Source organism: Megascapheus bottae, chromosome 11 (genome assembly GCF_031878675.1).
Source record: "Megascapheus bottae isolate mThoBot1 chromosome 11, mThoBot2.hap1, whole genome shotgun sequence".
Classification (NCBI taxonomy): Eukaryota; Metazoa; Chordata; class Mammalia; order Rodentia; family Geomyidae; genus Megascapheus; species Megascapheus bottae.
The window spans coordinates 2542359-2555213 of NC_143519.1; positions in this window are offsets into that span (position 1 = coordinate 2542359).

The window sequence follows — 12855 nt, forward strand, 5'->3', positions numbered from 1 at the left end:
TGGGGAGAAAATGAATCAGAGAATAACACACACTGCGGGATCAGATGGGAAGCAGACCGCTCCCGGTGCTCTGTGAGGAATCTGCAGAGGGCCAGGTCACCCTCGGAACCCCGTGCAGGGCTTTGCTCGCCTGACAAGGCTTTTCTAAGATGAGCAGACAGACAAGAAAAGGCCTAGCCACCCAGGCAGGAGAGCTTTGCTTCCAGACATCTGTCCCTGCTGAGCGCAGTCGAGCGGGGCCACAGGCCGAAGGCTTTCCTCACTGTGTCTACCGTGGTGTGTGGGTGCCGGGACCCGACACAGAGACGTCTAGCATACTGCCTAGCTTGTAGCTGCTTCAAAAGTGTCATGTCATCCCGCACCAGGCAGAAATGGTGCCTTGCGGGGAGGAGGGGAGGTCCCAGCACAAGAACAAAACGCAGATACCAGTGTCAAATCCAGAATTGTTCCTTTCTTTTTTTCTTTTTGTGGGTCTGGAGTTTGAACTCAAGTTTGAGCTAGGCAGGTGCTCTACCACGTGAGCCTTGCCCCCAGCTTGATCTGCTTTAATCATTTTCAGATCTTTTCCTTCTTGTAGAAATAGATTTATAAAAGAGAAAGCACATATGGTTAGTTGGTAAACATGGAAATGTTTCAAAGACTGGAGGCATGGCTCCATTCATAGAGGGCCTGCCTAGCAAGTGCAAGTCTCTGAGTTCAAACCCCAGGTCTAAGAAAGGAAGGAAGGAGGGAAGGAAGGAGGGAAGGGAGAGGAGTAGGGAGGGAACAAAGGAAGGAAGCTTTCCACCTTGTTAGTCATCAAAGAAGAGCAGATCCTAACAAAAGGACTTAATTTCCACTGGCCACACAATCCAAGTATGGTCAGTATTGATGCTGTGCTGGAAGGGACAGAGGGACAGACAGGTCCTCTGCTGCTGTTGGCATCTTCTCTGGGAAGACATCGCTCAGTGGGAGCCCTGGGACAGCCAGAGGTCCTCGGTGCCTTTGAGCCATGTACGTGCAGGTGTGTGATTGTGTGTGCGTGTGTGTGCGTGTGTGTGTGTGAGTGTGTGTGTGTGTGTGCGTGCACATACACACAGACAGAGGAACAGACACATCAGCAAAAGGCATGATGTTCTTTGGCAGAAGGGAGAACTGAATGCAAAATGAAGAGCAGTCAGTGAAGAGCAGTTAGTGTTTCTGTGAATTCATCTCTATCTCTGTGTCACGCTGACCTCGGGAACTGTTACAGGTCCTAGAAAAGACAGAGGAAATGAAAACGAGTCCTGTTACCTAATCACTGTGAGCCTGAAAGCGAGAGGGCTGGGAGAAACTAGGACAAGCCAGCAGCTTTGCCACTGCCCTTGGCTTTGACAGGGTGTGTGTGTGGGGGGAGGGGTTATGTCTGTGTGTCTGTGTCTGTGCGTGTCTTTATTATGTAACCTGTTTTAGCCTGGTAGATTCCCAAAGATGTGCCCGGTGTGTTTCCTGTTTACATAGCGATCTCGCCTTCTTTCACTGTGCGACCTCAAGATGGCTCCTAGGACACAGGAAATCACCCAATGTCGTCACCAAATGCCAGGACAGGAGCTGACCAAGGCAGAAGGTGGCCATACTCAGAACTTGAGACAGATTGCTCCTACTCTGCTCGTGGGATAACCCTGCAGCATGCGGCCAGCCGGGCCCCAGAAGCCAGTGGCCTTCGTGGCCCTCCGAACTCCACCTTCCCCACGTGCTTCCAGAGCAGTGCATGACTCCAGCTGGAAGGCAGAGAAGAACTTTGATTTCCCACATTCTGAAGCACCGCTTTCACTGCAAACAAACTCCCATTTTTGTACGACTTATTGAGAAAATAAGCCGTCCTTCTAGAGTCCCATATTTTTAGCAACTGAAGCCCCTTGGTTACATTCACTTTATTTAGTGTTACCATCTGTCTATTGGTGGGACACAGCCCTGACGCCAGATGCCACCGGAAGAGTGCATCTAACTTGCTTTGCACACACAGCCTTGAATCCAGATCCCAGCGCTGCGAATGTGTGGGGCACACATACACACTGTAGTCGTGTGTTTTTTGCATGTAAAGGGGGGGAGGAAGTCTCCATTTTTTTTCTTTCCAGAAGATGTCTAAACTGCATTATGAGCACTATTGGCTATGAAATGCCTCTAAGGTTTAAAATGAGAGCACATGTTGTAAGCTTGTATTACACTCCAAGTGAAAACGGAGGGCGCCTACGAAATGAAGGAGGAAGTGGGCAGTGTTCTCCAGTCGGGGGAAATACTGCCTTGACTGCTCCAAAGAATTCTCTGCTTTGATATAAACATCCTAAATTAATACAGCTGTCCTGATGGGGCTAATGATGCGTTTGGGAAGTGAGACCTTAGGTAGTGGGCAATAACTGACTTCTCCTCGTGATCAGGAGCAGGGCCAGGCACTGTGTGGCCCACATGTGGAATCCTAGCTACTCAGGAGGCTGAGATCTGAGGATCACCGTTGAAAGCCAGTCAAGGCAGGAAGTCTGTGAGACTCTTGTGTTCACTAAACTACCAGAGAAGTTGTTAGAAGAGCTGCAGCTTAAGTCGCATAGCACTAAGCTTGAGCAAGAGAAGCTTAGAGACAACGCACAGACCCTGAGTTCAAGCCCCAGAACTGGCCCACATGCACACAAAAAGGAGTGGCTGGAATCCCTGCCAGCGTCCGCCCCTGAGTTAACCCACAAAGTCACACAGGTGTGTGTCCAGCTCCAGAGATGACACACTTACTCTCCACACAAGTGAATTCTAGATGTGTGGACCAGCGTCAGGAATGGGCTGGCTTGCAGGCAGATCTTCCCTAGAAAACGACATTTCCCTTCCTTGGAAAATCTTCAGTCATCGTATTGGCTGTCTTCATCTTTCCACCACGGCAGTGGCTAAACATGAAAGCGTTCTTACCTGAACTAAATAGCGACACCGTTTATGACCTCCTGACTCATCTGTACTGTGCTCTCACCATGTCAGCTTGGTCTGAGGTGGACGCACGATGGGTGGTGGAAACGTCACCCAGGCCCACTCTGTTGTCCCGGAGACTCCAGCAGTGACGCCCAGAAACCGGAGCCCCCCTCCATCCCTGTGGCCATCACCTCTTTCCTCTGTCACACTTGCCTGCATTCTTTCTATTGATTCCAGATGGCTCTGGGATGCTCTCTAGAAACTTCACATGGAATGGATGAAGTAAACTGTCTTGGCCCTAAAATGTCCACTCTCTTCTAGAACAGAGAAGCTCCACAAGGCCCGTGTCATGTGGCTCCTAGGACTGGAGAGAGAACAGACAATGCTGACTGTGTGAATTTGTCAGGCAAGAGCTTTCATGTATTCGTTTAGCTCACCTTTTGAATAACCACAAAGAGACTCTTAGCTATAAAAAGTCAGGTGTGACTTAAATTATAACCACACTCTGTAATCCTAGCTACTCAGGAGCCAGAAGTAGAAGGATAGAGTTCAAGGCGAGCCCTGGAAAATCTGTCAGAGACAAAACAAAACAAAAGGTCTGGAGGGTGAGGCTTGAGAGCGTGTTCCCTGCCTACAAAAATAAAAAGAGAGAAGGAAGGAGGGGACAAAGGAAGGAGGAAAGGGAGAAGGTAAGAAAGGAGGCAATAAAGGAGAAAAATACACAGAAACACGGTCCCTCAAAGCAGGAACACCCTACCATCTCCAGAGTGAGGATCAAGTGAGATACGCTGGCCGTGCGAGACAAGTCTGTCCTGCACATGTATGGACCTTTGCCTTCTCCCGGGCACCATGGGGGACCCTGTGAAGAGGTCCCTTCCTGCCAGTTCCAACAGCAGGTCCCACAGGTCAGATCCAGGGCCTCGGTCCTTGGGTGTCCATGCTTGCAGACTGTGGATGGTTCACATTCACGAGGCGTGGGGCCTCACGAGCAGCAGGCCTGGATGGGAACTTGGTTTCAGCACCCTGGTAAGCAGTTCCCGTTTATGCTGGTCCAATGGTGAACTACTAGACCACTCTGTGGTTTTCATTTGCATTTATCTTTTTCCAAAGAAATTGTGCAAGCAGATGTTCATGTAGTTTAAGGCTTTCCTGCATGTGTGTCCATTGTTGGGGACTTTGGGTTCAGAGAGCCTGGTTTTGCAATATGCTTTGGGTCTATTATCCTGGGGAGGATCTTAAGATAAAATTAAAATAACCTGAAATTAGTACTCCATCCGTGATGTACTAGCTGAAGTTTCCTTCCGCTTTGCAATTTATATTTCACCTTTGTTTCTGCTGGGTCCCCATACGGAGCTCTATTTTGTTTCTGTCTAGGTTTGAACATGATGGATAGGTCATTGCACACGAGTTTCAGTGCAGCATGCCAGTTTGTGAGGGCCGGGCATCCTGATCAATGTCACCCCTTGCGTCGTCATCCTTCTCCCCACAGCCTGTTCCAACCCCGCCACCCCTTCAGTGCACGATTCTACGGTAGAAAGTCAAGCTTACCAATACTTTTTTTCCTAAGTGAAGATAGGCTCATGTTTTAATAAGTATTTGATTAACACTTCAGTGAAAGCAGGACCAAATATCAGGGCATGTTCTGGTCAGAATGACCCTGCTGTGGCAGGTTCTGTCTCATCAGTCAATGCAATGGAATGCCAACTTTATGAAACTCTTCTTTGCCCTGTCCATTCATGCTCATTTCTGTGCTCACCATTGGCCTATGATTCAGTTACATGCTTGGAAGCCATCTCCCCTTCCTACAAGACTGTAAGCTTCCGAGGCACTTTCTGGGGCTGAGAAGTCGCCCATAATCTCCTGAGGGAAGGACACGGCATCGCTGTCGCTGCTGGGCAGCAGAGGAAGTCTCCCGCACACAGAGACTCCCAGGCAATGAGCAGCAAGACTTGCCCTGGCTCTGTGTCCCCAGCTCCGTGATGTGATATGCCAGCTCATGGTGCCCCCCTCGCAGGGGACACTGCCCAGAGGGCCAGGGACCAGGGATCTACCTCAAATACGCAGGCAGCCCCTTGTCCTACAGACTGACCCTTCCTGCGGGGTGGGTCTCACCCAGCACGTCCCCCTGCACTGGTGCCAAATGCCTGAGTGGACAATGAGGGGAGGCGCTGTTTCCTTGAGCTGATGGTTCCCGAGATTTTGCCTACCACTGAGAAGTCCAAGGAAGCAGAGGAGTTCACATCAAGACAACCAGGACTCACGGGGAGGGAATAGCCATGCTCGCTGGTGCCCCCTTTTCCTCTCCTAGTCCATCTGGGCTCCCAGCCCATGCACAGCTCTGATGACATTCAGGACAGATTCCTCTCCTTAGTTTCTGGAAAACATATCCAGAAGTGTTTCCATAATGCCAGTGCAATCAAGCTGTCAATGGAGATTACGCTTCACACCCAGAAATGGCTTGACTGTGATTAAAGAAGTTCAGGCTCCTGCATGTTTAACCTAGGAGCAGGAGGAATGGCACTGCAGAAACGGGCCTCTGTGCCTCCCCGTGGCTTCTGTTGTCTGCAGGACCCATGTCCAGCACAAACTTTTACTTGGGGCAGACTGATGACTTTGACAGCATTCAGTGTTATGGAGTTATTAGGCATTTATCATCTGGTCACTAGACAACTCATCTTCTGGATACTCAGGAGATGGCTTCTGGGAGTCCAGTCCTAAGAGCTCTCTGCAGTCTAGAACTTGACCTTTGAAGAATCAGACATCATGAAACTGAATAGCTCGTGTTAGTCTCCTTTAGACTAACTTGCGTGAAGGGAAATTTTCAGATTCTAGCTGTAACTGCCTTTGGGTCAGCAAGTTGAGAAGCAAGCACTGGCTTGAAAGTAGCCTGAATTAAATTGTTTTGAAATGTATGCGCCTTATTTGTGAACGAGGCTCCCGGTGAATGCACAGAGGTGCAGCGACAATAGCAGAGACTCATTCTTATGTAATTCTAGGTCACCAGGAGCCATCCAGAAAACAAACCTCCTATGAAATCAACTAGAGGTGTTGATGTCATTTGCAAATGAGGGGGAGACTTGTTTACCAGCTTCACAGCCAACCCAACAGCAGCCCTCTAGTTATACCTAAGAAGTGTTTGAAAATGGAGGATAAAGCATGCAGTAACATTGCAAATACAGAGTTGCCGCTCAGCATTTAAACATGGAATAGCATTGCAGCTTAAAAGCACCATTTCCCTCTGTCTCGTGTATGGGTGGATAGCCTGAGAACCTTCCTCCCTCAGAAACCAGAGCTCAGGGCCATCTCCAAATCAGTTTCAAAGTTAACTGCTCTTTTGCACATCAGTGTATTGAAAGGAGATGGCGAGTAAAACAAGACTCATCATAAAGACGCTTTTCTGCTTGATCCCTTCCATCCCTTTTCTTTCTTTCAAGGGTAAACATTTTCCTCCAAAGACAAATCCACCTGTTCAAGACAGTGGTCAGTTTTGTTTTCTTACGACATCTTTCTTCTTCAGATTCCCGGAACTTCCCTGAATGTGAAATCTGAAGTGCTAACTGACATGGTAAAACTTCTAGGCTCAGAGATGAAATCACTTTCTCTACCCTTGGTAAGAAGAGGCTAAAGCAGTGGTGGCAGGAATCAAAATCTCATTCAGCTACAAAAAGGCCAGTGATATCTAACAGGATAGTTTTTGTTTCCAAATTATGTGGCATAATATAAGGCACTCATAAAAAAAAAAAGAAGATGGAATATGCCTCCTTTAGGTAGAAAGGAAAAGGAGAAAAGCCCTGCATAATTGCTGAGGTGTGAGGTTTAACACATGTTTACCACATATTTGGTAATTTACCCAGTGTTGATGGTTGTGTTTTGAACTGTAGAGAATATAAATAACAATCTCTATGTTAATTTCCTTTTAAATTTATATTGAAAAGACATGGGTGTCATTCTGAAAGTGTCAGTACAAAACAGTTTTAAAACTAGATAAAAAGGTGCCCAAACAAAGCCTCCAAAATATCCAGCATTAAAACATCAATCTATCTCATTTTGTGTGTTTGAAATAACAATTCACAGGGCTGGGAGTTTGGCCTAGTGGTAGAGTGCTTGCCTAGCATGCTTGAAGTCCAGGGTTCGATTCCCCAGTACACACAGAAAAAGCTGCAAGTGGTGCTGTGGCTCCAGTGGTAGAGTGCTAGCCTTAAGAAAGCTCAAAGACAGACCTCAGACCCTGAGTTCAAGCCCCAGGACTGGCAAAAAAATCACAACATGGCTCTTTAAATTCTTTCCTTATCTAAAGAAAATTCTTGCAGTATAAAATATAATGTTAAGATAGTCTTGCATCCTTGAGGTATACGATAAAGAGATAAGACAGTTTAAATACATAAATCTTAGTCCTCTCAGCGGGAGAGCATGGAGCTGACATCTGAAACTTCCATGAAGAAAGAGCAAACACTGAAATACAGGAGGCTGTTTACCGCCGTAGTAATTCTTAGAATGTGTTTATCTGAACTGAAATCTCCATTCAGGGAAAGTGATATCTGCTTCAATTTCACAAGCTGTTGCTTTACTTTCTCACAAATTTCATTAATGCATGTTTTCTTAAGTTACTTTAGCATCATTCTGTTACAGATATTCAAAGCAAGGCAAAAAATATACTATGTATGTAATTGGTTTCTTTTTCAGAGCTTTTAAAATTGAATTCTGGGCAGGCCAGGCTGCCACTGAGAGATACACCTAAGTTCTAATTGACTTTTTAACTTTGTATAGATATAAAAGTGGGAACTCACAGAGCTACCTGGGAGGGGAGAGGAGAGAATATGAAGACTTCAGATCAACTCCCAATTGTGTTATAAGTATCATGCATTTATCCTATAAATTAGTAAGAATTGAATGTTACACTGTACAGAAGTGCAGTGATGTCTTCCCTCCTGTTACTATTGCTGATATCTTGTCAGTTTTGATTTGCTACATAACTAAAGTACCTGGGGACTGTGGCTGACAAGACAAACCAGGCTTTGGAGTCCTTCACTCTAGTTAAAGGACAGTTTTAACCAAACCCATTCACTGCCCTAGCTGGATCTGGCACCAGAATACAGCGTTATTGTCAGTACACTTAGAGTTGATAAATGCACGCAGGCCCAGATGGTTTTATTTGATCAAAAGACATTCACATCGGGCCACGCATTAACTGACATTTACCATGTATACTTTTTAAAGTGTTTTCCAGTGATTTCTTTCTTATCTATCATTCTACTAGTTATGGTTTTCATTATCTTTCCAGATGACTTTTTTTTATCCAAAAAATTGTGGGGTGTCAAGGCCACGTTAAGATGCGTGTGTGTTGTGTGTGGCGATATAATGTGATTTTACCTCATGCTGGAGCTAGAATGCATACCCCAAACTTCTGGGTTTAGATTCTTGCTCGCTTTTTTTTTTCTATTGGCTAGTTTTCTGAAATTCTAAACTATGATGTTCATTTTTCACTTTCATCATTCTTGGTAAGTAAATGTGCAAACTGAGAAACACTGTGTGTTAAAATGTGGACACATTACTCCATCATTTAAGCAAGAAAAGGTTTTGCCCTTCTGGCATGCCCATGCCGAACGTTGCCTTATCATCTGATATGGTTCTTGTTTTCCCCATGTAAGTATTTTTTTCTGTTTTATCCCAAATGGTTTCTACCAAATTTCTTTAGCATCCGTGGAAAGCAAATTTGTGTCAGAGCCTGGGTCACTGTACACACCGGCTGGGGCCACTGCACACGGACAGCGCCTTTCCAGTAGGTGGCAGCATGCCCGCAGCGGGTCACATTTCCTCTGTTATCTTTAGGTTGGGTTTCAAAACAACTCCAGAGGAGGCTCAGAAGGCAGGCAGCCCGTGAGGACTGCAGCACAGTGCAAGGTTCTGACTCACAAAGATGGTTCCACCGAACACCAGGGCACCGGCAGGAAGCTGGGGGCTCCGGTTGGCATGGTTACCTCGGAGCAGCTTTTCTACACCAGCGTGCTCCTGGGACCCATGGAGGGATGGTGGACACAGGCTGATCTTTCCACTCCTGTGACCCTCGGACTCCGCACAAGGTCGCTCCCAGCTGCTTGCCACACACCCCTCCCTTTCCCAGAAAATAACGCTGTGTCATTTTAGAGACATTTTAGTGTCACCCGCTCATGGAGTGCAGACCGGGGCTCAGGCAGTTTTGTTCTGCTCTGGCAGAGAAACAAAACAAAAACGTTTTAGCACAGCAGCCATACACACAGCAGCAATGTGGTCGACTAAGTGGGAAAGGCTGTGGTCCACAGCTGAGACTTCCCAGGAAACTCCGAGGCGAAGAAGGAACTCTCACATCCCTCCCCCCACTTCCTCATGCCAGGCAGACCCCTTCGTCTGGGCACTGCTGGGCAGAACCCAGCACCTCCCGGGTGCCAGGCAAGTGCTCCACCACCGGAGCTAGACCCTGGGCACTGACGTGGAATGCTTTATTTCATTCATGGAAAGCCTAAGGAAAGGCTTTTTGTGGTTTTAAAAAATATATATACATGGAAATGGATTCTCAAAATGCAAATATAACCAACTTTAGAAGGGTATCAATAAGCGTTTTCAATTCTTACCCGCAGTCCCTCTTTAAGAGAGTGCTTATATTTATTGACATAATTGTATTTAAAATGAAAATGTTTTAAATATTATCTGTATTTGTACCTATTTTTCTAAAGCAGATTCCTCAGAATTCTTATTTTAAATGTAGTTAATCATGTAATGTCTGCAATGTAAAGTCCACACATTCAAGTTTTCTTTTCAAGAAAAAATTCTCCCTAAATGAGCACGTAGGGCTTTTAGGAATATATGATATTATTTTTTTTTAATTTGGAAAATCATGTGTAAGCTGTTGCACCAAGGGGTTTCAACATGTCAATGTATGAGTATAACCTCGATCAGTGGGCAGAATAAATTTGAAAGTGGAAGTCTTTACAGTTTCCAAGTAACTGATTGTGCTGATGTTGGCAGAGCCAGCCTCACTCGCAGGGAGGCTCCACACAGCTCTTACACTCTCCAGTGTAATCACTGTATTGCACACAGTTAGCACAGTTGCAAAATTCTTGTGCAATTTCAGTTGCAGAGTCGAGCAGCAAGCCCCTAAAAGTCCTAGGTGGGCAAAACTCTGTGTTGGAGCCCAGGCTTTCCAGACATGGAGTTACCCACGGGGCTGTGGAACCCATTATCTAGCACAGTAAAATGGGAGCAAATGTTGCCATTCTTGCTAAAGATCAAATACATCCCCTGACACCAGCCTGGAAGCTGAACTCTGGGCCTCAGAAAGCACATTTAGGCACTCGAATGTACCTTTTCTTCTTGTATCCATATCTGTCGTCCATGAAACATAGGCACTGGTGTTGACTATTAGCAGTATTTGCTAGAGGTTTGGAACATATTTTACCCTTCTATAAAATTAATTCCTTTAGGAAATGTAATTAAGTTATTACAGAAAGAACTTTTCCTTTTAGTGAAAGACTCATTATGGCATGAGTCTAGGTTAAAACTCAAAAACTTCCTTGCTAGAAGAGATGGCCATTTTGTGAGCTCTGAAAGAAAAACAAGCTTCCACCCAAAAGATCCTGAATCGAGAGAGAGAGAGAGAGAGAGAGAGAGAGAGAGAGAGAGAGAGAGAGAGAGAGAGACCGAGACCAAGACCTGCATTGGTCTGTCTATTGGCAGAAGGTCTGGCAAAGCAACACACAAGTTTGGGTGCCAAGCCCATCTACGGATGTCATTAGCTAGCAGTTGCTGAAAAAACTAAAGGAGGACAGTTTGAGAATCACAAGGTGCAGGACAAGAGTTCAATAAACAAACAGCTTATTTGGGAACAGAGAGGGGAAGAGGAAAGAATGGCTTGGGTGAGGAAGACTGGGGTGCTTCTGCTGAGAAGGGTGACCTCCACTGCTAGCTGCTACCAAGCGGTGATGTGAACCCTTCCTCCGTGCCTACAGCTCCTAGGGCTTCAGTCACAAAGGCAGCAGGCTGCACTAATCTGTGAGATGAAGCCACCACTCATAAGAGTTGGTCATTCTTCACCCTTCCTTTTTCAGCCCCTGGCTTGGTCAGGAAGGCAGCCCCTGGGACAATGCTCCCTGGAGACAAACAGCCCGCCACTGATTTTCAAGAGCTCCACGGGAAACACAATGGACAAGTGCTAACATCCACTGGCTATGCACACGTGGAAGTCAGATGCAGTGTGAAGTGGCCTGGCAAATGTAGAGTCCTGAGTTCAAACCCTAATACTGCAAAAGGAAAAGGCCCAGGGGGGCCAAAGAAAAGCAACGACACAAGATACACTCTCTGAAGAAATCATGTCCAGCTGTGGCTGGCGGTGAGTGGCGGCTTAAGGGTGGCCTGTGCTATCTAAGGTTGTAGAACATCTAGATGGGGACGAGACCCACCACCCCAGGGCAAACATCAACGACCTCACGTTTCCTTTCAGCTCCAAGATGAGAACCCCTGGTGCAATGCCCAGCAATATACATGGTAACACAGAAAGAAAGGGCAGCAAAATCTTAGAGAGGTCGAGGGAAGTGACGCCCTGGCTCAAGGGGTAGGGTGGTAGCCTTGACCTGAAGAGCTCAGGGATGGCGCTCAGGTCCACGACTGATTAAAAAAAAAAAATCCAGAGTATAACGTCCATAAACAGTGCCCTGACACACACACACACACACAAACACACACAGAGACAGACACACGTGCCCCCTTATAATGGCATCCATTAAATACTGTGGCTTAAAAACTGTAGGAGCTCTCTGAAATAATACATCTATTTTCCACTCAGTTTTATTTATGCTACTCCTATTACCTATATATGTTAAAAATGAAAGTGCATTAGTCTAAGTCACAGGACACACACACATACATTATACATACATACATACATACATACATACATACATACATACATACACACATACATACATACATACATGTCCCTCTCGAAAACTTACCATCTAAAATGCTTCCCCTTAGACTTAAGATCTTATTACATTAAAATGTATGAATGCATGCGCATTCCAAGGCATTACACTGGGACACTATCCTCACACGTCTTCTCTTGAGGACAAGTGTGTGTGTGTGCGTGTGGGGGGGGTTGTTTTGCTTCCTTTTGAGCCTGCCGGTTCTGCGCTCCAGGCTCCACGACCTCCGCAGGCCTCACTGCGTCTTCCAGGGGATGCAGACGTCCCCGTGCTTCTCACGCCCTTCGCCCAAGCGACGTAGATCAACCCCCCCCCCCCACTGCAGTTCAAGGGCGCCGCGTGCGGCCCCGGCCCCGGGAACGCCCACCCAGAGCCGGGGCGCGGGCGCGGGTCTCCGCGGCGGGCGTCCTCCGGGCGCGAGCCCGCGCGCCCCGCCCGCCTCTCCCGGCACCATGGAAACCGCATTTCCCTCCGCCTCTTCTCTCTCCGGTTACATCCCAAACAGACGACGACTTCCACTTCCCGGGAGCCAGACAAGTGAATGGTGCAGATGACGCCCCGGAAAGAGCCCACGCCGCGGGGTGCGGGGGAAGGGCGCCCCCGGCCGGGCGCGGCTCGGGTTCCGGGGCGCTGCGCCCGCGCCCCTCGCGCCCCGGGTCGGGTCCCTGCAGAAGGCACGGGGCGGGGACCCGACCCGGAGCTCGCGGGCGGCTCCGCAGATGCTCGTAAACAACCGGGTCCGCGCGCCCGCCACCTCCGCGGGCCCGGCGGCGGGCACCGCCCAGTGCGGAGCCGCCGCAGGCGGGGCGCGCGCCCCCCGAGCCCGGCGCGGGACCCGCTCGCCGCAGTGGGGAGGGCGGGCGGGGGGCGACCCAGCCCACCGCCCCTTCCGAGACCTTGAGACGGCCGGCGTGGGGCGAGGAGGGCCCGCGCCGCCCCCTCCTGGCCCCGACCCCCCGGGCGCCCCAGGACCCCGGATCTCCGCCAGCCCCCG